The following is a 24,459-nucleotide window of genomic DNA, read 5'->3' as shown; positions in this document are numbered from 1 at the left end:
CACACACTGGTATTTCTCTCCCTCTTTTCCCCTCTCTAGAAATGAATAAATAAAACCGTTGAAAAAGAAAAACGATCTTCAAAAAAAACCCACCCCACAACATTTGATGTTTTTGTCAAAATGTTTTCACACTTGAGATTTAGACATGAAATGACAATTCACTGAGTTTGCCGCTTTCCCTTTTGTGTGAGAAACCCACAACTTTTCACTTGACAAAGAATGCTTTCTTTTCTAGCTCAGCCAAATGAAGAACTAGGTTACACTAAGATTAGGTTTGGGAAATCTTCACACTGAGTAACCTCTGAATCCCTCCTTGCTGGGCTGCCCAAGGTCAAGGCATCTGAAACAAAGCCAAGGCCTGAAGACGTTCCTCTCCAGTGTCCTCAGGGCTCCATGAAGACTCTGCCACTATTCAGCTCCGTCACCTCTTCATTCTCTGCAGTCAGTAGCTGGGGGCACGTTTGTTATGTTGCCTGTTCGCCCCCACGCTTGTCCAAGATTGTAAAAAGGGCAATATTATCCTCCGATCCCAGCCGACTGGACCAGGGTGATTCCATCAGGATCTACCAGGATAACAGACTACTCTGAAAATTTAAGACAAAGGAAATTGGATGCTGGTAGTTGGTTACATGTGCTGGAAGAGCTGAGAAGCCTGAGGACAGTAACACAACCCAAGAGGTTGTTACTATCTTTAGGCTGAAATGAACAAAGGGAGAAGGCGGTATTATCTGAGCCCAGGGCAGAGGGTCACCAAACAGAACCTGGAACTGGAGCCAGGCGGAAAATGCATTCCCTAGTTGAGATACCACCAAAGCAGAGCAGGAGGGGGAACTGTCCTGGCTTTTCCTCCCATTGGTTCCCCAATCTTCCAATAATGTCTCTCAGAGACTAAACTTATCAGAAGCCAGCTGAGAGGAAGCTTGGGAAACTTCCTACTAAGGGCTGGGACGTGGGCTATAGAGCAAAGCAGAGGAAGGTTGAATGGGCCCAGGGGAAGCGCAACATGTGAACATCTACAGTAAGTAAAACCAATCCAATGCTTTCCTTCGGGAATTAGGATTGATTATGGAAACTAGCACGGTGGCTTTAGGTGTTGTAGTTGGGACGTCCTATAGAGCTAGAGCTGTGCTTTCCTGTTTTGATTCAGAAAAAAAGAGAAAACCAGTATGGACGGAGAAAAGGAGAGACAGAGAGAGAGGGAAAGTGGGGAAGGGGGGAGAGGCAATAAAAGGCGCATTTAAGAGGATGAGGGAGAAGCCGAGCTGTTGGCAGTATTGTGGAGCTAGGAGATAAAATGTGGTAATCAGGGCCTTCCAAAGACTAAATACTCCAAATAAAAGACAAACACCCAGGAAGAACTGATGATGCTTAGGAATGTCTCTGATCAGGGAAGTGTCTTTTAATGGAGCTTCTAATTTTAATTGGTTGTGTTTATATTCTGTTACAGAAGAGAATGAAATAAAAAGGCCTACAATTTTGTAGCATGCAAATTTGGCGACACATTCAAAATAATTGTACAACTTTTTAAAAAAGATTGTATTTATTTTTAGAGACAGGGGAAGGGAGAGAGAAAGAGAGGGAGAGAAACATCAATGTTCGGTTGCCCCTTGCACGTCCCCTACTGGGAACTGGCCTGCAACCCAGGCATGTGCCCTGACTGGGAATCAAACAGATGAGCCTTTGCTTTGCAGTCCGGCACTGCTTGTAATAAAATTTGTATGAAATAAAAATATTTTAACCACAGCCAAAAAAGAGTGTCTGTGGCATATTTAGGTGGAACTTTTATACATTTAATCCAAAAAATGTAGAAAATGCTAATATTCTCTATTTTGCAGATTTTGATCTGAATTTTCTATCAACCTCAGCGTATATAAAGTATTTTTAAGTTTAATATATAATGGCCTTCTGAGAAGGGTCAGTCAGTTAAAGTTGTCACCAATTTATTAATCATAAATGCAACTTTGAAGCTTGCAGACAATTTTATAACAAAACTAAACATAAGATTCTGTAAGACAAAATAGTTAATAGCAAACAAGTGACATTAGACCCAGGTATATGTTCCAATGATATTCTACCCAGTTATTTTTTTCAATGTGTACATTATTTTTATAAAGAAGCTTTAAAAATTATTTAATGTACACAGGCATGTCATTTTAACTTTTAAAAATGATTTTAAAATGATATATTTTATACATTCGGTAACATAATAAAACTAATTTGTTGATCAATAAATAAGTATTAAAAAAAATCAGACCCACTTTTCCAAAGAAGCTTTTGTACAGTTAGGCTCTGGGTCCTGACAGCTGACTCTGAGCTGCCCAGCGGCAACTCCTGGGGGAGGGACAGAACCTCTGGTCTCACTCTCCCCTTATTTTTACTGCTGGAAATTTTATCTCCCCTGTGGGGGGACTTTAGCCCCCAGCTCTCAGCAAGAGAGGTTTCATACTTCATTTTCATTCCCCCACTCTGAATGCAGACTGCTGTAATTCTCGCTAACTGCTCAGAAATGACCCACAGAACAAGTTGACAGGTTCCTGGAGGAGAAAATATTCCACTCTTCATGGTTCAACTGTGGGATATTCCTGCAGATGATATCCTTATGCTTTCCAATGGTACAGCTTAGATACACAGAAAAGCTATCACAAAAAATGACTGGAAAATAAAAAAGAATGCTAAAGCAATTCAAATTAGAATAAAAATAGGATAAAACAATCAAATTACACTAGAATCATAATAAAGCCCTAAAAAGAACAAAAAAGGGGGCAGTATACGTAATAATAAAAACACAAAGTGGACCAAAGACAATGAAAATAGAGTAAGAGTTGAAATAAAAGGAATATAAGATTCAAAGAATAAATCAAACTAAAAATAAAAGAGATGAGAGTAAGTACAGGCTTAAGTGTATAAACACTAAATCACTTAAAGATTGGATGCGGACTCGGCAGCATTAGGAGCTCTTCATTTCACCCTGTCATGTGAAAACAACCTTGGCCGTACTGGCCAAGCCAGGCCTGTAAATGCTAGAGACCTTGCAGGACTGTGGAAGGAACTCCAGGGCAGAGGGCCCTCAGTGCTGGGAGGTGAACACCGTAAATCTCTGAAGAAAAACCTCTTGGACCTCATTGACTACGTAGGCGGATCATGGCGCTTCCTTAGAAAAGTCATCCAGCCCAATTTCTTTTCTATAGATGTGAACCAAGGCCTATGTTGAGTGAGAAGGTGCAATTCCAGTGATGGCTGTGGAGAGGTGGAGCCATAGGGAAATTTTCTTGGCAATGCCGTCTGATTAGGAGGCCTGTCAAATTAAAAACCCCATGCTCAGTGCCTCTTTAAATAATTCTTTTCCTTGTACCTGAATTTTGGGAGTCAACACAAGCGCATTTGATGTGCCTGGTGGTCAGTTAACTCCTTTGGGGTCCATTCCCTAGACCATAGAGTTTGGCTGAAGCGAGTTAAGCTGCACACCTGAGATGTGTCCCAGAACAGGGGTTGCTGTTCAAGGACACAGGAAGCTCTGCTGGCCTGGATATGGGTCGAGACTGGCGCAGAGGAGGGGACTGAGGGAGGACAGTCCTGCAGAACCCTTGGCTGGGTTTGATAGAGAAGCTAGAGAAACCCCCTCCAGGGGGAAGGAAGACGTAGAGCAGGCCACAGTCCTGGGCTGGCCCCAGGTTCACTGGGCTCTGAGGTGGCACCTGGGCTGTCTGCAGAGCTGCTCCTCCAATGGGGCCCCAAACACAGAGCAGGTGGGGCCCATCAAGGCATCTACGGTAAGACCCAAAGGGCCCGAGGCCTCTTCAGTTACACCAGTTCTAGCGGGAGAGTCTCTATTAGTTTCCTTTTACTGCTGTTACAAACTACTACAGCTGTAGTGGCTTAAAACAATACAAATTTATTATCTTACAGTTCTGGAGGTCAGAAGTCTGAAATGAGCCTTACAGGGCTGAAATCAAGGTGTTGGCAGTGTTATGTCCTTTCGGGGATTTTAGGAGAGAATTCATTTCTCCCCTTTTCTACCTTCTAGGGACCACCTGCATTTCTTGGTTCCTGGCTCCTTTCTCTGTCCCCCAGCATTTTGGTATCTTTACATTTACCCCCCAGACACCTCATCCATCTGTTTTTCTCTCTCCTACATCTACTTCCTACACTGACCCTCTCACTTTGCTCTTATGAGAGCCTTTGTGATTATTTTGGACCTATTTACTTAATCCAGGCTAACTCATCTATTGCTAGAACTCTTTCATTTAATTACATCTGCAAAGCCCCCTTTGCCAGGTAGGATCACATTCCCAGATTAAGGAGATTAAGATGTGAATATCTTTGCGGGGGGCATTATTCAGAGGACAAGGGTTTTTTCATCCTCTGTCATTTCAGTAGGTGGCACAGGGTCCCGGCAGAACCACCCACACTGCAGATGCCTGTTCTTCAGCTGCTGGTCCTCAGCCCTCTTCTGGTAGGAGCTGAGAGAGGCTCTGCCTGGTGACTTCATTAAATGGTGAGTCGGTGAACCAGCTGCTTTGGGGTGAGTTCGGGATTCCACTTTCTCTTGGAAGTCTCAGCAACTTGGGCCTTTGGTTCCTTAGGAAGGAGGGAGCTGCGAGTTGGGTATAAACTTTATAGAACTAGACATATTCATTCAACAAATATATACTTAGTACTTATAGGGTACGGAACACTAGGTGAGGCAGCAGAATATCATTGGTGAAAAAACTTGGATTTTACTGATATCGAGTTTTTACTGTTTCCCATGTGCTATAATCTAAGCTACATGGCAGCATGGATGTTTCTTATCTTACTCACTACCAAACTCCTGTTTCGCCTTTTCATGGGCCTCGACGGTAAATTCTCAATAAATTTCTGCTGAATCAGGGAAAGATATAATCTTTCACCTCAGTGAGTTTATAGTTTAAAATACTAAACTAGGGGGTGGAAAATTCCAGCTCTTGGGTCACATCTGGCCTAGCCCTTGTGCTTGTAAATACGGTGTTACTAGAAGGCTGCTGTACCTGTTCCTTTACCTGAGTTTTTGGCTGTTTTAGGCTACAATAGTAGAGTTAAATGGCCGTGACAGGCTGCACAGGTTACGAGTTGGGGCTAAAATGTTTACTCTCTGGTGCTTTGCAGAAAAAGTTTGTCATCTCCTGGGCTGACAAATATTAGTAACTATAAGAAATATAATAAGATTTATGATGCGAAATATACTGACGACAGAGGCAATACTTTGGTTATTCTTAGAGCTTCCCATGCTCCCAAAGCCATGTCCTTAGAAAGGCCCCTTAGGTATTTGTCAAACTGTCCATAGTCATCATCATGGAGATGCTTTCTGGTCACCTATGAGAACCTCTGTTGAGGTGGGAACTCTAGTGTTAGGATTTAGTGTCGCCGGATCAGCCGTTCTGCTTTTCCTCCGAAGTTCTCTCCATCTTCCTGTTGTAGTGTTGCAGCACAGGGCTTGGCTCTCTACTGTTCAGAAGCTTCTCCTCGCCCCCTGCAATGTCTGACAATAGCTTTCTATGACTTCATCACCCCTCACCTCTCTCTACTTTCCAGGAAATCTAACATGATCTACTTTTTTTCAAAAGATTTAGACCTTTAGAAAATACCTCAGCTTCTAATTTTCTCTCATCAGAATCCTGAAAGCAAGAAATTAGAAAGCTTTGTTACTGGTTTGGAATAAGCATTAGGTGGAAATGAAGATAACAAAAAAACCCTGGTATTTGGGGAGTAATCTTGTTTTATTTGCATTGCTAAGCAGTTTGAGCCATTACCTGAAAGCAATACATTTTAATTAGGAGAAAGGTTTTAAGAAAACAGTGACAGAGTCAGCCATCAGAATGACATTCAATATTTAGCATCTGCTACCTGTGATGATTGCTTAGTCCTACACAACTGTTACAGCAGTACAGATACATAGCAGCTGAGGATAAGCAGGATTTGTGTGTTGCAAGCTGGTCTAGCTGTCAAGGGCAGAATAGGCAGGAGGCATCCCTATAAGATCAGAGGAAGACTAAGGAGGAGAGTGTTGATTACACTAATCTAGGAAAGACATGGTGGGGCCTCTACTTGGAAAGCGACAGTGGGAATGGAGATGAGCATACAGTATCTAACTCTCAGATGTAGAATCAAAAGGGGTCAGGTGAATGATTGGATGCCATTACTGAGGGGGAGGGAAAGGCATGGATTGCTCATAGGTTATGGGCTCGAGCAATTGGATGGATGGTGAAGCCCTTCACTGAGTTAGGAGAGGAGGTAGAGGATCAGGTGCAGAGTATGTGGGGAAGATGTAGTATCAACTTGGCTGGGACATTGAACCTTTTGCTTCACCTCTGGATCACCTTTAATGGTTTAATAAAGGACTTAGCCATCCCAGGAATGAGAAGTGACCAAGGCAAGAGAGGTGAACATCTCTGCATCAAGGGAACCGTTCTGCTTTGTGCAAGCCCATTCGGGAGGCTGGAAAGAGCGCATACTGTGGTGGGGACATAAATGTTCGCTAAGTTAGCTGGTCTGCCAGCAGTTCTGTGTGCGGGCATCTATTACATTTGCAGCCCTCTAGCCCAGTCTCTTTCTCCTCTATTTTAGGTCCAGACAGAGTCATATAGGATTTGAGATCACATAAAACCCACAAAAAGCCTTTTCTATTCTGACCCTATAAAGAGTTATGTTTTTTTAATTTATTTTTTCTTTCAAAATAAGTTTTACAAACCCCGTAAAATACAGTCCCTGCTGGATTCATTGACTGTGATTCTACGCAGACAGATTTCCTGACAGGAAAACCCAGTTAAGGCACATGGCAGAGTTGACATTGGGTCTACATTTGTTTCTAACCTCAAATATTGTGATAAAGCCTTCTCTCATAAGGACAGGACCTGACAATAATAAAATGGCCATTTTTAAGGAAACCAACCATATGGGAAAACATATTTGCCAATGGTAGACAAGGGCTTGATCTCTAAAATGTATAAAGAACTCATATGAATTAACGCCAGTAAGACAAACAATCTAAAAAATGGGCAAAAGACTTAAACAGACACTGCTCTAAGGAGGACACACAGAGGGTCCATAGACATATGAAAGAATGCTCAGCATCACTAACCATCAGAGCAATGCAAATTAAAACCACAATGTGATACCAATTCACACTGGTCAGAAGGGCCATCATTAACAAGTCAAAAAACAAGTGCTGGTGAGGATGTGCAGAAAAGGGAACCCTGGTGCACTAATGGAAGGAATGCAGACTGGTGCAGCCACTGTGGAAAACAGTATGATATTTATTCAAAAACCTAAGAATAGAGCTGCCTTTTGATCCAATGATGCCACTGCTGGGATTATACCCTAAGAATCTTCAAATACAAGTTCAAAAGAATGTATTCACCCCAGTGCTCACAGCAGCACAATGTACAATAGCTAAGCACTGGGAACAGCCTAAGTGCTCATCAGTAAATGAGTGGATCAAAAAACTGTGGTACATTTACACAATGAAATACAATGCAGCAGAAACAAAAAAGGAACTCTTACCCTTTGCAATAGCATGGATGGAAATGGAGAGTATTACGCTAAGTGAAATAAGCCAGGCAGCAAAAGACAAATGCTATGTGATCTCACCTACAAGTGGAAACTATTCGACACAACAAAACGAACAAGCAAATAGGACCAGAGACATGGAAATAAGAAATGAACTGACAGTAACCAGAGGGGAGGGGAGGAGGACAAAGGGGGAAAGATGGAGAAGAGTCCAGTCAAAGAACATGTATAAAGGACCCATGGGCATGGACAGCAGGGTGGGGATTGACTGTGGGAGTGGAGGGTCAAGGATGGGTGGGCAGGGCAGGGGAGAGCAACAGGAAAACATTGAGACAACTGTAATTGAATACTAATAAAAATGGTCATTTTTAGGTTATCAAATTAAAATCTGCCATTGAAGCAGATGGCAAAATTATAAAAGGAAACTATTTAAGACTACTTCCTCTGGTCTCTCCTCTACTTTTTCTCCATTCTTTCTTTCTCTCCCACCCTTCGTTTCTCCTCCCCCTTATCATCCTTCCTCCTGTGACGGCCATACAGTAGCCTGAACACCCTTCTCTGAGTAGAATTCCCAAAAGAGAAAATAAGGGCAAGGTTAAGAAGTGCATTCATGAAGAAACAAGTGATGAAAATTATTCAAAACCTTCCCAAACAGAATTGAGCCTGATTCAGTTCAAATTTTTTTCATTTAAGTGGTTGAATCCCACTTAGGATTGCTTCAGACAGTAAAACAAAATTTGAAGAAGCAAATTCCTTCTGGTAATTGAACAATACTGGAGCCTGCTGTTTCAGTTTTCTAGTACATCCATAGCCAGAGAAGGACAGATGTGTTGAACAGGTAAATGTGCTTTTAGAGACTGTTTTTAAAAATTATTTTAAAACTCATAAACACTTTTTACAGCTGTGTACAGAAAAATGGAGCAGAAAGTACAGAGAATTCTTGTGTACTCCCTGACCCGTGAACAACATCCACGCACAGTGGTACCTTTGATGAACTGACATGGGCTCGTCATCATCACCCAGAGTCCGTGTAGTTTCCATCCTATAGGTTAGTGTTGTATATTCTATAGGTTTTGATGGATGTACAATGACTGGTATCAACTGCTATATACAGAAAACTTTCATTGCCCTAAAAATCCTCTTCAGAAATACCTTTGCAGACTCACCCAGAAAATTTACCATTTGCCAATTATCTGGACACCCTGCAGCCCTGTCAAGCTGACACATACAATTAGCCATCACAACAATATTTGCTTTACATATTTATATTTATTTTAAAGATATTAAGAAAGAACCTTCTCCCCCCTTCTCCTTCTCCCACTCCCCTATTGTTAACCCTCCATGTGATCTTCATTTCTATGGTTCACTCCTGATCTAGCTGTTCTCTTAGTTTGCTTTTGTTTTAGATGTAGTTGTTAATAACTGTGCGTTTGTTGTCCTTTCATTGTTCATATTTTTTATCTTCTTTTTCTTAGGTAAGTCCCTTTAACATTTCATATAATAAGGGCTTGGTGATGATGAACTCCTTGAATTTGATCTTATCTGAGAAGCACTTTATCTGTCCTTCCATTCTAAATGCAAGCTTTGCTGGATAGATCAATCTTGGATGTAGGTCTTTAGATTTCATGACTTGGAATACTTCTTCTTTGCAGCCCCTTCTTGCCTGTAAGGTCTCTTTTGAGAAATCAGCTGACAGTCTGATGGGAAGTTCTTTGTAGGTTACTGTCCCTTTATCTCTTGCTGCTTCTAGAATTCTCTCCTTCATTTGAATCTTGGCTAATGTAATTATGATGTGCCTTGGTGTGTTCCTTCTTGGGTCCACCTTCTTTGGGACTCTCTGAGCTTCCTGGATTCCCTGGAAGTCTAGCATAGATGATAGATAGAAAATAGATAGGGGGGAGGGCAAGAATAGTATGGGAAATATAAAATCTAGAGAACTTGAAACATGTGGTCATAAACTAAAGGAGGGAATGGTGGGGGAGAGGATGTGCAGGGTGGAGGGGAATGAAGGGGGGAATAGAACAACTATAATGGCATAATCAATAAAATATATTAAAAAATAGATATTAAGGAAGAAAACATGTTTTTTAAATTTATTCAGTTCTTTACTATTTTGGATGCTTTTTGCTTGTTCTGAAAGACCTGTCTTTACCTAAGATATTTAGCATCTGTTTCTTTACCTGTTAAAAAATAATTGAAAAATGTAATGTGGAATGCTAACTAGTGCCTTCACATTACAGGCATTCAGTATATGCCAGTTTCTCTCCCTTTGTGTAGCTCCACCAAGTAAGGGAGATTCAACATATTGGATAAATACAATGCAAAGTGAAACAGCTTTTACCAGAGGATGATACGGAGGAGCAATAAAGAAAGGCCACCTCCCACAGTGTGGAAGGAAGGACCTTCACGGAGGAGATAATGTTCAAGCTGCGCTTCAGAGGATGAGTAGAAAGGACAGGCTCAACAGCATGCAGAGGCTCCAGAGCATCTGACACACTTGGGAAACTAGACATTCCCATTGGTAGAGTAGAGATGCCGTGAGGTGGTAGGGGAAGGAGGAGAAAGTGTGGCTTGGATCACTCATTCAGGATTTGGGACTTCATTTTGTATGTCATAAATCACCATCACAAAATTTTAAAATAGGGAACTGATACACTCTTATTTTGAAAAGATAATTTTGTGATAGCAAGAGCAGGAGATTGAAGGGTGGGGTGATTAGTTAGGAATTTCTTACAATATCAATGACTATTATACATGGATCAAGTTTAGTATACTAATAAAAGTATTTGTATTAATCATAAATTAAAATGACATATTTGTGTTAATCATAAATATTAAGATCACTGGGCTAGTGTTTGAAGATATTGTCATTTGTTTCTTGTATAATATTTAATCTTCATAGTAACCTCTAGATCATTGACTGTGTCATTTTATGAAGGAGGAAGTTTGGGTTCAGATAAGTGAAGTGACTTGACCAAGATCACACAGCCAATAAGGAATCAAGCTAAAAGAACTGAGCCAAGTTCGCATGACTTTAGCAGGTCAGGTGAGAAATGATGTCCTAAGAATTAGGACAGGAGCAGGATGGACTCCTTTCTTCTTTGTTATTTGAATCAGATCTGTCTTTGTGGCCTCAGAATCATTCTTCCTTCCTTCCTTCAATTCATTGTGCAGATCTTGATTGCCACAGAATTAAGCTGTTTGCACTTTAGGAAGAATTGCTTAAGAACCACTGTTGAAGAAATATTGATGCAACATTTATGAAAATTCTCACCTTCTCACTTCCATCCCCAGAGGAAACTTCTGGCAACAATTTAGTTTTATCTTTCTAGTCATACATATCCACATATAATATACAGAGGTACATGAATACATATAAGTACACATACACACATACAATGTAATTGTTACTAAGCATAAATCATAAATATAATCATAAAGCAACTTTAATTTTGTTTTCTACTGTCCCTTGGTTCTCATCTTGGGACCCAGTTTTTCTCCTGCCCTGGATGAAATCACATTTAGGTTTTACGCTTTCTCTGGCTACTTCACATCACCAAATACCATCTCGGTTAACTAATTTACCATGTTAAGTCCCAAGTAAAGATGAAAAAATCTGGATTTGATTTAAATTTGAGGCTTTGTTCCTAATTCATGTTGGTCTTGCTTCAGAAAAAAAGGAATGATTATTTTTATCCATATTTCCTCATCTGACCAACATTGTCTTTCTGACTCCTCTGGGTTAGAGTATCTTTTTCCCATTTCATGCCAGTCTTTAAAATTTTTTCTTCTACTCTGATAGACAAAAAGATCTTAGTGTGTTTTTTTAAATTTATATTTCTAATTACTAGTGTGATAGGACATCTTTGCACATACTGATTGGCCAGTCACATTTCTTTTCCCATAAATTGCCTGTTCGTGTCTTTTTACAATTTCTTAATTAGCTGTTGTTTAAAAAATAATTTGCAATCCTTTGTTTTGTCTGCAATGTCATTTGGGTGATATTTTGGAAATGTTTTATTTTCAGTTTGTCATGTGACTTTTGTCTTCATGCTGATGCTTCTCGTGCAGATGTTTTACTTTTTCCAAGTCTGGTCTTTCCTTTGTCTTCTAGGTTTTGTGTCTTACCTGGGAAGGTCTTCCCTACTCCATGATTATAAAACATTCTTCCATAGTTCTTATCATATGCTCATATTTTCTGCATTTCTTTTAATTCCATAATCTATCTGGAGTTTATTTTTGTATATGAAGTGAAATAAGTACAGAGGTGGGGAATCATCTAAATGTAATGTTTTCAGATGCAGGGCCAATAGTTTACTGTGCTGTTTATTGGGGGAAAACATCTTTTCCCCATTGATATGAAATATCACTTTTATTAAAATAACATTATGGATATGTTTCTGGACCCCATCCTATACCACGAAAGAGTTTTCTATTCTCGTGCCAACACCATGTTTTGTGTTATTACAGCACAGTTTATTGGACATCTGGTAGAGTAGAAGTCCCTTGTTCTTCTTTGTTTATTTTGTTTTTCATGTTCTTGGCTAGTCGTGCACTGTTTGTCTTTTACATGCACTTTAGAATTAACGTGTTATAGTTCATAAATGATCCAGTTGGAATTGTGGTTCTAATTATATTTTATTATAAACTAATTAATTGGAACAGAACCGACATTTTTATAATATTGAACTTTTCTATCCAGAATCAGGGTATCTCTACATTATTTAGGTCTCTTTATGTGCTTTAGTGAAATTAACATAGCTTTTCATCTAAATCTTTCATCTATGTTGCTAGATTTATTTATTCCTTTCTCTTCCAAGTTTCCTTTCAAATTGCCTTCTCTAATTGGTATGGTATTGCTAGTCTTGTTTTGGCCAGAGTTTTCTCATGTCAGAGAAATTAACTTATTTGAGTCATATAAGATTCTGTCATTGATTTTAGAAAGAAAGGCAGAAAATAGAGAAACATAGATCAGCTCCCCCCACCATATGTGCTCCAACTGGGGATCAAACTGGTAACCTAGGTACGTGCCCTGACTGTGGATCAAACCCGTAGCCCTTTGGTGTGTGGGATGGTGCTTCAACCAGCTGAGCCACCCAGCTAGGGCATTAACATTAATTCTCAGTACAGCTGTAGAATATACACTAGATTTAGAATTTAAAAATGGGATTATGCACCCCCCATTTTATTTAAATCATTTAACTGTGTGTGTGTGTGTGATTTAACTGTGTGTGTGTGTGTTGTGTGTATGTGTTTTCAGATTCTCATCTGGAAATGGGAGTAGTAATTTTGACTTCACACAGGGTCATTATGGGTATCTAATGAGATGGTATTTGGAAATATGTCCTATGTTAAGGGACTCTCAGAATTCTTACTTCTCACTAAAATTCACGAGTAGAAAAAAACATGAATGGGTAAACATTTTTATGGACTTAGGAGCTATGCAATATTCCCATAACTGAAATATTTCTGCATGTTACAATAACCCTTTAAATTAAAGCAAAGTAAAAGCTTGTTAGAAAACTTCTTAAAAGCCTGTTTGAACCACTGCACAGCTATGTTTTGAGAGTTTCAGTTTGTCTAGTATGTGCCATGTAGTGAGTCAACCCTGTCTTCTAGGCTTTAGTCACTACCCCAAGCATTTTATACATGTTGTTTAAATGTACAGGTAGATAGATCTCCATTTGAACAATTATTTCCTTCCTTTTTTTCTTTTTCCTCTCAAACTTACTGAAAAGTCACAAGAATAGTAAAAAGGATTTATGTATAATTTTAATTCAGATTCTCTAAAAACTGATATATTACTGTATTTACCTTTTTATTTTTCCCCTCTCATATTCATAGTTTATAGGAGACTCTGTTGTATAAAATCATTGGACAATTATTAGAACCAAGCAATACTAATATAATGCTATCATTCCAATGCAGACCCCACCTTTAAATTTTGCCAAATACCTCAATAATGTCTTTGCAAACAACATTTGTTTTTTTTTTTCTCCAGGAACCAGTCTAGGATCATCTGTTGCATTCAGTTTTCATATCTTTTTAGTGTCTCTCTGTCTGGAAGGATTTCTTATGTTTTCCCTTGTTATTCAGGACTTTGGCATTTTTAAGAGATTCAGGCAAGTTTCTTTGTAGAATATTCCTTAGTTTGGTCTATTTCATGTTTTCTCATGTTTAGGTAAATGTTATTCACTTTTTCTTTTGACAAGAATATGACAAGGTCATGCTGGGTTCTCAGTTCTTCACACAAGGAAGCACATGTGGTCTATTTGAACTATCACTTGTAATATTGTCTATTATTATTTAGTTAGGATGGTGTCTGTAAGATTTCTCTATGTTAAGGTCCACTTATAACTATTTTACATTTATTCATTAATAATAATTATGTTAATAAGAAATTAGTAAGTATTTTATAGTGAGCTACTTTGAGACTATGTAAATACCCTGTTCCTCAACAAACTTTTACCCACTAGTTTTTAATATTCATTGATGGTTTTTATCTGAATCAATTATTACTATCATGATGGCTTTCTAATGAGTTAAAAGAAAGGAAACTTCAAATGAGAATTTAAAAGGTTTTTAATCCAATAACATGTTATTTATCAAAGACACTTAATAGGGAAAAAACAGAGAAAGGAAAAACATACAGGAAAAAATATACGAGACAAAAAAAATGGGTCAGCACTCTTTCGAAATAGTATTTGAGACAAATCACAGTACACAAAGAGGAACATTGTACAAGACTATACCATTGTTCAGTTTATGTGATTACTTGGCATTCTACGGAAAGGTAGAGCTTTGCATTCACCTCCATCAGTTCATTTGTGTTAGTATGGACTCAGGAATTACTCTTTATGCAAACCACTGCCATAGTCATTTATTTGATGCTCCAATCACCCATATTTTGTCAGTTGAATCTCCTCAAGCTGGCTCTTGTGTTTTTTTGATAATAAATTGTGATGATTAAAACACTTCTTTTTTCTGTGGCAGAAAACATTCTAGCTTAGCCTGTAATTTTCCTGTTTGTCTGAAGTCATCTTCTTTTGATGCCTCTGGAGTCAACCACGGTCCCTAGGATCTCTAGTTCCTTTTAGTGGATAATGACACTAAGCTGTGAGATGTCAGCAGCCAGTACTCTTAGTAATTGGGATAACGAATGACTTTCCTGAGGCAACTATGGCGGTCTACAGTGCTCACTCCATATGGTATAGTATGGTACAATGTTCCTCTTTGTTTATCGCGATTTGTCTTAAATACTATTTTGAAAGAGTGCTGACCCATTTTTTGTGTCATGTGTTTTTTCCTGTATGTTTTTCCTTCCTCTGTTTTTTGCTATTGTCTTTGATAAATAATATATTATTGGATTAAAAACTTTTTAAATTTCTATTTGAAGTTTTCTTTAACTCATGAGCTTAACCCCTTTGTATTTAGAATAATTGCAGTTATTTTGGGACTTATTTTTGCCCTTCTTCCCTTCCTTCCTTCCTTCCTTCCTTCCTTCCTTCCTTCCTTCCTTCCTTCCTTCCTTCTAATTATCTTTTTGCTTCTTTTTAATCATATGTCACAGTTCCCTAATTCATTCTTAGCTGAACTCATCCTGCTGTGTACTTCATATATTATGCTCTTTATTTACACTACTGTGTTTTTCATATCTATTATTTTGACTAAATAAAAAATAAATTTTTATTATTGTCATATTACTACCTTCACCTCTTTAAATCTATACTTTCTTGTTTATTTTAAATTATTGGTCCATTTGTTCTGACTTGTTCTTTAGCTGCTGCCTTTCTTTTGTGGTGGTTCTCTCCTCAGGTGACCGATTATTTTGTTTGGTGAGATTGCATTGCCCTAGGGGTAAGAATTACTCTGCAAATAACTATTAATGAAGGGCCCAGGCCAGGCCCTGGTCTCTGTCTACCTCAGTGAGTGTAAGGCAAGGAGGCCCTGCACCACGCATGGTGCAGACCGCAGACGGTGCTGGGTTTTGTTTGCCACTCCTTCAGCTGGTAACTTCTCTCTAAACTCTCAGGGGAGAAGAGCACGGTGAGGAGGTGATAGCTATAGGTTGTCACATTGCCAGTCCTGGGGTTTTGGAAGTAGAGGGGTAGGATCTGGGAGGCCATGTCTCTTTTCCACAGTTTTTCACCTCGTTGAGTCTTAGCTGCCTTGATTTTCCCGGGTGGACCCCCTGCTGCTCTGGATATTGTTGTTGCTTTGGGTGCTGAGGGGACAGGTCATGATGTTCCCAAGGTGACATGCGTGAGACAAAGAAGAGAATTTATTTTATTTATTTATTTTTAGAGAGGGGGAAAGGAGGGAGGGAGGAAAACATCGATGTGTTGCTGGCTCTCATGTGCCCCCTTTTAGGGACCTGGCCCACAACCCAGGCATGTGCTCTGACTGGGAATTGAACTGGCAACCCTTTGGTTCACAGGCTGGCACTCAGTCAGCTGAGCCATACCAGCCATGGCAACAAAAAAGAGAATTTAAAAGATGTCCCCCAACTTATCTTCTCACTGATATTCAGACCATCTTCAGCCTAATACTACATTTATCCACCTCCTACACCACCTGGACAAGATAGAAATCATTCTTTCCAGGGTGCCTCACATTTTCCTGGTGATTCTGGAATCCGTATTTTCCTCTTAAGGCTGTGGTTTTATCAGGTGGAATCTTTGGTAGGGAGTCAGCAACAGCCCCTGCTGATTTGCTACTCAGACAAAAGCCTTGCAAAAATAATTTATATATTCCAATGGCTATGATTTTTGTTTTATAACTTCTAGGTTTTCTGTGCAGATTGCACATGCAGTCCTCTAGGTTTATTGCCAAGATTTTATTCTTGAAGAAATTTAGGTATCCATCTGGAATTTATTTTTTGTGACTGGTGTAAGATTAGGATAAGCAGGTTTCTATTTTTATTTTCCAGGAAGATTGACAGTTGTGTCATCAACATTAATAAATAACTCATCCTTTAAGTTTGCAATTGAACTGCAATTTTTGTCATATAATACTTTTTTTACACAGTAGGTTTTATTTCTATTCCACGTCACGTATCTGTTTTCAGCGATTGCAGTACCAATACCATAATCAGTGAATTTAAGTGGCTCTGCTATGAATCTCTCAAATCATTATGTACTCAGCTGAAGTTACTCTCAGGACAATTCTGTCCAAAGATGAGACACATTTTCAGAGTCCCCAGTGCTGGCTATGACCCCCTATTTCAATCCTAAATACTTGCTGAATCATGTTTGTTGTTGTTGTGTGCCAACATGGAAAAGGTAAAAATGGCCAAACATCAGCCTTTGATGTAAGCACCGTCTGGTTTGGTTGGTCTATTAGATAAATTGTACTTTTTTTAAAAAAAGTACCACGTTGTTGTTTTCTTTTTAATTAATTTTAAATGCTCCATCATTAGTGGTTGTTGCTAAGGGAAAGCAAATGGCATCTTAGATTTTCTTACTTAAGAAGTCTCCGCTTGGATCCTGGTTCACAGTGTGTTCAGCAGATAGTTCTAGGGTAGAACTAAACTGGCGGGAGCTTCAGATGTGGGCCCCTTCAAACTCGAGATCCTCAGTTCCTGGGAAAGAAGGTCCACCAATGTTTTTAGTTGTATCTGAGAAAAGGTGGTTGACTTTCCCTGAGATCATTAAATGCTTGCTTTCACGAGGGTTTCATTTTCATCCTGGCTGAATCCAGTATTTCAAAGATGGTGCTGAAAATTTGAAAGCAAATTGTATAGGGGGAAAACAGAAACCACTAAATAAGTTTTCTTTTCATGTGCATATTTATATTCATTTCGTCGTTTTCCCCATCTGGATCTGCCCCACCACTGGGCCAAGAATTGTCTCTCTGTGTTTGATTTAACTCAAAGCAACTAGGACTGCAGTTTTGCCCAAATGTATTCAAAGGAAATGCTGTAATTCATGTCTTAAAATAAAACCACGTATCTATGTGTGTTGTGTCTTCCTGTGCCCTGCTCCCCCTCCACCAGCTGAAGAATTAGGTCTCTTTGTGTATGACTTAATCCAGAACAACTCGGGTGGTAAGATTGGTAATTTTGCAGAAATCTAATAAAAGAGGAACCTTGTGATTTATGTCTTTAAATATGTAATGAACATTGAGCAGCTGGGTCAGCACACGGAGATTTCTTGGAGAGAAACCATAACCGTATTTGGGTTCATCAAACATCACTGACAGTGATATTTTCCATATGTCTTCCAGAGAACATAAAGCTTAGCTCAGGGCCACTGCTTACATTATACATAAATAAGCCAAAAGCAGCCTTCTTGCACTTACTGTGAATGTTTTCTCATTATATGTATTTCAGCCACTTGAGACCATTTATAACCAGTATCTTCCAGCCTACATTATAGAATGATCTTTGGAAGTATCATGGTCTCTGAAAATAAAATAAAGGGAGAAAAAATTTCCTTTTTTCTACCTACTAAATAAAAAATTTGAATTCTTTTCAAAAGAAAAAAAATTTTGTACCCAAAAGTGATACTTTGCTTGACTATTCAGCAACAATTCATTGAGGGGTCTCCTGAGCCCCAAATATGCTGTGTACAACGAATACCACAATGCCTGGGGAGTGGAAACCTGGGTAATTAATTATGCAGAAAGCCCTTTGATTACCATTATGATAAATGCTGCCAAGGATAAGTTTGGTTTATTAGGAGAGTGTGCGCTCGGCAAGAGACTGAGGAAGAAATTGACTTCCTGGGGTTGACAGAAGGGTCTACTCTCTGACCCCTAATGGCAAAGAGTAGGGTAAGAAGACCCTCTCTGACATCTCTTTTCACCACCGATGTACTGGGAGAAGATAAGATCTTGAGCGACGTGAGTGAAGTAAACGCAGACAATGTGCAGCCATGGAAAGTCCCAGAGGACTTTTAAGCCAAGGTCTGGAATGCTTCTTTTAGACTGTGTGAACAGAGAGAGCACTGTTTCTTTAAGTGTGGTCCATGGACCACCTACAGGCAGATCCCTGGGATGCTTGTATTTAGCAAGACTCCTAGACCTAGGCCTCTTGAATCTGAGTGAGGATGTACTGGGAGTCAGCATTTTAAACAGGATTCTCAGTGATTTTTACGCATACCATAATTTGAGAACATTTGCACTGATTTAGATCCCCATGCTTATTAGACCCTCAAATGACTTTTGTACCCTTTCACTTTTTGTCTCTTTGTCACCTGTGGGGTTACTTTACAGGGAGTGTAAGGTAAAGCCATTGGTCAGACGTTTAGAAACAGCAAGGAGCCATCCCAATTCCACATGAAATTAAAGTCCTCACAGAACAGAAAAGCAGAGAGAAGAGAACTGAACTGAAAATCAAAACTTGCGTTTGAATTTTGGCTCTCTCCACTCAGTTTTTAAGGCCAAGGGAAGTAATTTCTCTTCTCTCATTCCATTGGCTTGTTCAGAAAAGGATCAGCATTTTCCAAATTTCAGTCAATGGAGTATCACCTTCAAAATAGTATCACCTGTACTACTAGAGACATTTTATTTTCCATAGTTACTTAAGTTTTAATTTTAAAAGAATCCTTATATTATTACCATAAATGAAAACCAATCATCACTTACTGCAACTAGAAAGTCATAGCTATCAAATATATAACAACTAAAAAAGTTTAAAAATTGCCCTGACTGGTGTGGCTCCGTTGGTTGGCATCATTCTGCAAAACAAAAGGTTGTGGGTTCGATTCCAGGTCAGGGCACATGCTTGGGTTGTGGACTCAGTCCCTGATCAGGTGTGTGTGTGTGTGTGTGTGTGTGTGTGTGTGTGTGTGTGTAAACTGATCAGTGTTTCTTTCTGACATTGATGTTTCTCTCCCTCCCTCCCTCCCTTCTCTCTAAAAATGAATAGATAAAATCTTTTAAAAATTAAGAAGTTTATTCCTGAAGCTATAAAATTTAAGTCCTTGAATACTCTGTTCTGTGTTTTTTTTTAAGTCTTATTTCTCCTTCCTTTACAGTCTTGGAAATTTCAATTTTTATTTTTTTTGAGCCCATAATTTTTTCCTCTGCTATGTCCACTCCACTAATGAGTCCATCAAAGATATTAATTTCCATTATAATGGCTTTGAGCTCTAGAATTTCTTTCTGATTTCCTTAGAATGTCTATCTTTCTGCTCACATTACCCACCTCTTCTTGCATGTCTGCTTTATCCATGAAAGCCCTTAGCTACTACTAATCATAGTCTTTTAAAAAAAATTAATTTCCCGGTCTGATAATTTCAGCATGACTGCCTTATCTGACTCTGGTTCTAATGCTTGTTCAGGCTCTTGGTGCTGTTTTTTGTCTTTTGTTATACCTTATAATTTTTTTGTGGAAATGTGACATAATGTACTAGGTAAAACGAACGGTGGCAAATAGGTCTACAAGTATGTAGTGGTAAGATGTGGAAGGGGGAGGGGGTGTTCTATAGTCCTGTGATTAAGTCACAGGGCTATAGAACTTAGTTTCAGCCCCTTAGGTGAGACAGGCTGGCCGGAGGGGTCTGGAGGTGTGTCTTTTCCTTCCTTCAGGTAACTTACTCTCTGATAAAAATAGTTTCTCAGGAGGGCAGGCCTGGATAAGAACAGAATAATCTGGAAAATTTCAAAATGATCTGTCTTCTTCCCCTCCTGGAAACACAGGCAATTTTTCCGATATGCACTATGAGGATCTCTCCGAGCTTCTGGAGGTAAAACCCACAAGAATGTGAAGGCCTCTCTATGATTGAGTCCCTCTGGAATTTTTGTCTTTTAGGTTTATGCACATGGAGCCTTTCGCAATTGGTCCACTATTCATTAGGTTTGCCTGCCCTGGCACTGGTTCCTGTGGAAGCGGCTGCTCCGGGAAGTTGTGATTCTCTGTAATTGCTAGTTTGTCTCTATAGTTTTGGAGGCAGTGGTTTGTCCTGCGACTTCGCTTGTCTGATGAATCTGATAAGAGTTACTGATTTTTCCATTTGTTCAGCTTTTTACCTTTTTTAGGGTGAAGTGAGGACTTTGGAACTCCTTATATGATGGTCTGGGAACTGCAAGTTCCCTGCTGGGACGTGAAATGGGTGTATGGCCTGATCCTGGTAGAAAATGGGAAAGCGTTTGAGGCTTGATTTGGGTACGTGCATAGATGACATGTGTCAGGAGGGAAGAGAAATGAAGTCCTGTGGGGTACAAAAACTGGGACTTTTCTAGATGACTAAATTCTGGAGCTATGATTTGGGTTCCATCAAGATGTCAAAAAGAGAATACTCCAAGAAACAATCATCCTAGCTCCTTTCCTTTGTTCCACAAATATTTAGACACAAATAAAAATCTCTCTTGCCCAAAGAGTTAATAATCTATTGGACACCATTGGAGGGCTACTCAGTAGCATGACTCATAGCCTTGATCTGCTTCTTCAAGAGCAGTGTCTTGCCTACTAGGTCAGAGACCTTACTCCTTTTGTTTTCCTGGGAGGCTGACCCTGCCTGCTCAGCCTCCCCTTTCACCTAGACAAGCCTTTCTTGTCCAGAGAAGACACTGGTGGTTGCCTACACATCATCTGTTGTTCATCTTCATCCTAGTTTTTTAGCTATGTACCGACCACACAGTCATGTACACCAGGGACCATCTCCCTAGCCTGAGGGTATATCCTCACTCATTTGAGTTAATCATGGAAATTTCATTTCCTATAGCTATCATTACTTTTTGAGAGTATATTTGACATCATTATGGTTGGGGAGGTATTAGAGAAGAACTGCAGGAGGGATTTTGGGGAAGATTTCTCTGCTTTTAAGAAAGAGACACAGCAAAAGTGAGTCTCTTTATGTTTTTCCATTTTATCAGTTTGAGGATAAAGCACACACGTGAAGAAAGACAGAACCAGGAGAACTAGAGGTGTGGGAGTGGGGAGGTGCAATGCCGGGAGCCAGCCTTATATCCTGTACTTCGTGTTTTGTGAGATAAAAGATGTCCTTATTGTTAGATTCAGAGTTTCTATTAATTGAAGCCAAAAGTATCATTATTGTATATCATCCTTCACCAAACAGCTCAAAATTTACTTCCTCCAGGGAAGCTTTCCCTGAGTCCCACTCCCTGAAGATTTGTCCTGCCTTCTTATTTTATGATCTTATAGCTTCTTGGACTTTTCATCTACAGCATTGACCAGAATTAGTAATTTCTGGTAATTACTAATTACCAGTAATTAGTAACTAGAATTACTGTTATTATTTGAGTGAGCAGTGTTTGACATTTCTACTGGACCCGTAGCTTTATGAAGTCCCTTATGTCCGTCTTGAGCACTAGGACCCTGAACAGTGTCTGGCACATAGTAGGTATACATGAATATTGCTAGAATGGATGGATATAAAAATGTGTAGTGTGTAAGGCCTAGTGGAAGCCCAAGGAAAGGGTGTTTAAACATGACTGGGAGAACCAGGGGAGGATTCACAGGGGAAGTGAAACTTAAGCTGGCATTTTGATGGAAGAGAAGAAGTCTTCCAGGAATAAAAGATGACAGGAAAGAGGACTCCAGGCAGCTAGAAAAACACATGCAGAGAACCTGAGATATGCTCTAAGCCATGAAGTCCAACTAAATCACATTTTCATTGCAAGAACTTATAGTTCAAATTTATCCTCAAAAGGATACTTTTTGGAGAATGATATAAAGGGATATTTTTATTTATAAACTATCTCCTGTTTCTTAGTTTAAATTCCTGAGCTGAGAGATTACTCTCTGTGTCCCTCAATTTTTCCATAGAACTTGTTTGGCTACATAAACTCTAAGTATCTAGTAGATATTTACTTCCTCACTGTTTAGTGGTCGGCTGAGGGGGAGAGGTAGAGGCCAACGAAGACACCTTGTGACATGTCATTCTGGTGACATGTACAGTTATTCCAATCAACCAGCCAAGAAGTCAATATTCTCAAAGTCAAACCAGAGAAATGGAACAGACAGTGAGTTCAGGCTGCCAAACAGGGGTAGATTCTAATCCAAGTTACATCAGATCTATTATGAGTTTGGGGGAAAGTCAAGTCTTTAGACTGTTATATCCAGGAAACCTCATCATCTTTAGTCGGCACCAGATCCCAGAGCTCGTAATATGTCATGCCCTGTATAACACTTCAGCAGTTGTTGCAACTGTATCCAATCCTTCTGTCCTTCCTTTCCAGGGAGAAATAATTTTTCAACAGAGAAGGAAACAGACAATCTGTGGGGTGCTGCCTTAAGACACTGTCTTCTAATGACAAAATACAATATGTAAGAAGGTCTAGCCGATTTTGACTACAAGCCACCTGGTTCTTTATGTGTAAAGTGTAACTCATTCCACAAACTAGGCCAATATAATTAGCTTATCATCATACCATGAGGCTTATAACCTTGGTCACAGCCATGAAAATGTCTCCAGGAAAACAAGTAATGATGTCATCTACCATCTACACACTTTCCAACTGGAGTTCTCCAACCCAGGTCTTTGTCCTGAGCTGAATATGTATCAACTGCTAAATGAAATGGCTCACGGGCAATGCAAGTTCAGTCTGTTCAAAGCTGGGTTCATTTTCTTGCCCACAACCTTGCTTTTGCTATTGTGGCTTCTCTCCTTGGGCATGAAATCACTGTTAATTTCTCCTAACTATTATGCTGGAAGACATCTTAGAAATCTCCCTCATTCATCACTTGCAGTGGTTTATCATCATTAAATCCTCTGGATTAGCTTTCTAAATACCTCTGTATACCCTCTTCCAGCATTCTAATGCAATCTTCTTAATTTCTCATCTGGCTTGCTGCAGTAGATTTATAACCCATAAGTGGATTTATGACCTCTAGTCTTTCTCATTTACAGTTCCCTCCACAATGTAGCCAGATGGATCTTTACAGAATGAATATCTGATCAAGGCGCTTTATTGCTTGAAAGACTTTAAATGGATCCTCATTGCTTTCTGGATTAAATATCAACTCGTCAGCGTAACACATGTTTCAACATTTTGGGACTTGGCTCCCATCTCTGTCTGCAGCCTCGTAGATCTCTTCTCACCCCAATTCACCCCTCTTTCTACAACTGGTGTTATTAGACCTAATAATAGTTAACATCTATTGAGCACTTACCCTAAGCTAGGAACTATGCCAAAAACTTTAAATTGATATTTTTCAAAGTTCTCTGATGATACGTATCGCCAGGGATGCTTGCTAAGAATACAATTCCTGGTCCCTATTCCAGACCCACTGAATCCTAATCTTCAGGAAATTAGTCTTGGAAGTTACAATAAAAAACAAAACAAAACAGAACATAAAAACATCATGATGACTCTTACCATCTGAGAAGTTTGGGAAAACAATGCTTTATGTAAGCTTTTCATTTACTAAAGATTAATGATATAAGAACTATTGTTAGTTCCATTAATAGATAGAAAAACTAAAGCTTAAGAGGAGAGGTAATTTGTCCAAAGATACACAGTTAACAACTGATGGTCATTATTACAATTTGAACCTAGGACCCAACTCTAGACTTTATACCACTGTTATATTCCGCTCTCTCACTTGTATGTCAACACATGTGCTGTGCTCACTGTCAATTCTCTGTGCTTTTTCTGTCCTTTGACTTGGAACATCATTTTCCCATCATTGCCTGGAAATTAATTAGCTTTCCTATGAACCATTCTGTTGACATAACACATCCTCACCTATATCCTTATCTGTTCCTCTACCAGACTATAAGCAGGTACATCTCAAGTCCTTGGGTGTCCTTGGTCTAGTAGAGTGCCTGACATGTACCTAGTATGTATTTAAATAGAAGTGTAATAAGTCACCTTATCTTAGCAAGTGTTTAGGGTTTAGCTGCTGTGAATTGATGGAGCTAGGGTCACTCCAGGGAATTATTTGTTTTTAGGTATCGAATGTTCTCCCTTAGGACAGGCCATGTCCCTTTGAACTCACCTGGCTTTCATTCTAGGAGTGTCTTAGGA

General features: G+C 39.3%; 1 long non-coding RNA gene across 3 annotated transcripts in view; it reads left to right on the top strand.

Moving 5' to 3' along the window:
• The window catches only part of LOC119049901 (uncharacterized), a 237,696-nt gene that overhangs the window by 97,450 nt on the left and 115,787 nt on the right, over positions 1-24,459 (top strand). The gene's annotated exons all lie outside the window — the stretch shown is intronic.

Source organism: Artibeus jamaicensis, unplaced genomic scaffold (assembly GCF_021234435.1).
Source record: "Artibeus jamaicensis isolate MK-2021 breed Jamaican fruit bat unplaced genomic scaffold, CSHL_Jam_final contig_797, whole genome shotgun sequence".
Taxonomy (NCBI): domain Eukaryota; kingdom Metazoa; phylum Chordata; class Mammalia; order Chiroptera; family Phyllostomidae; genus Artibeus; species Artibeus jamaicensis.
This window is presented reverse-complemented; position numbering and strand designations above follow the sequence as displayed.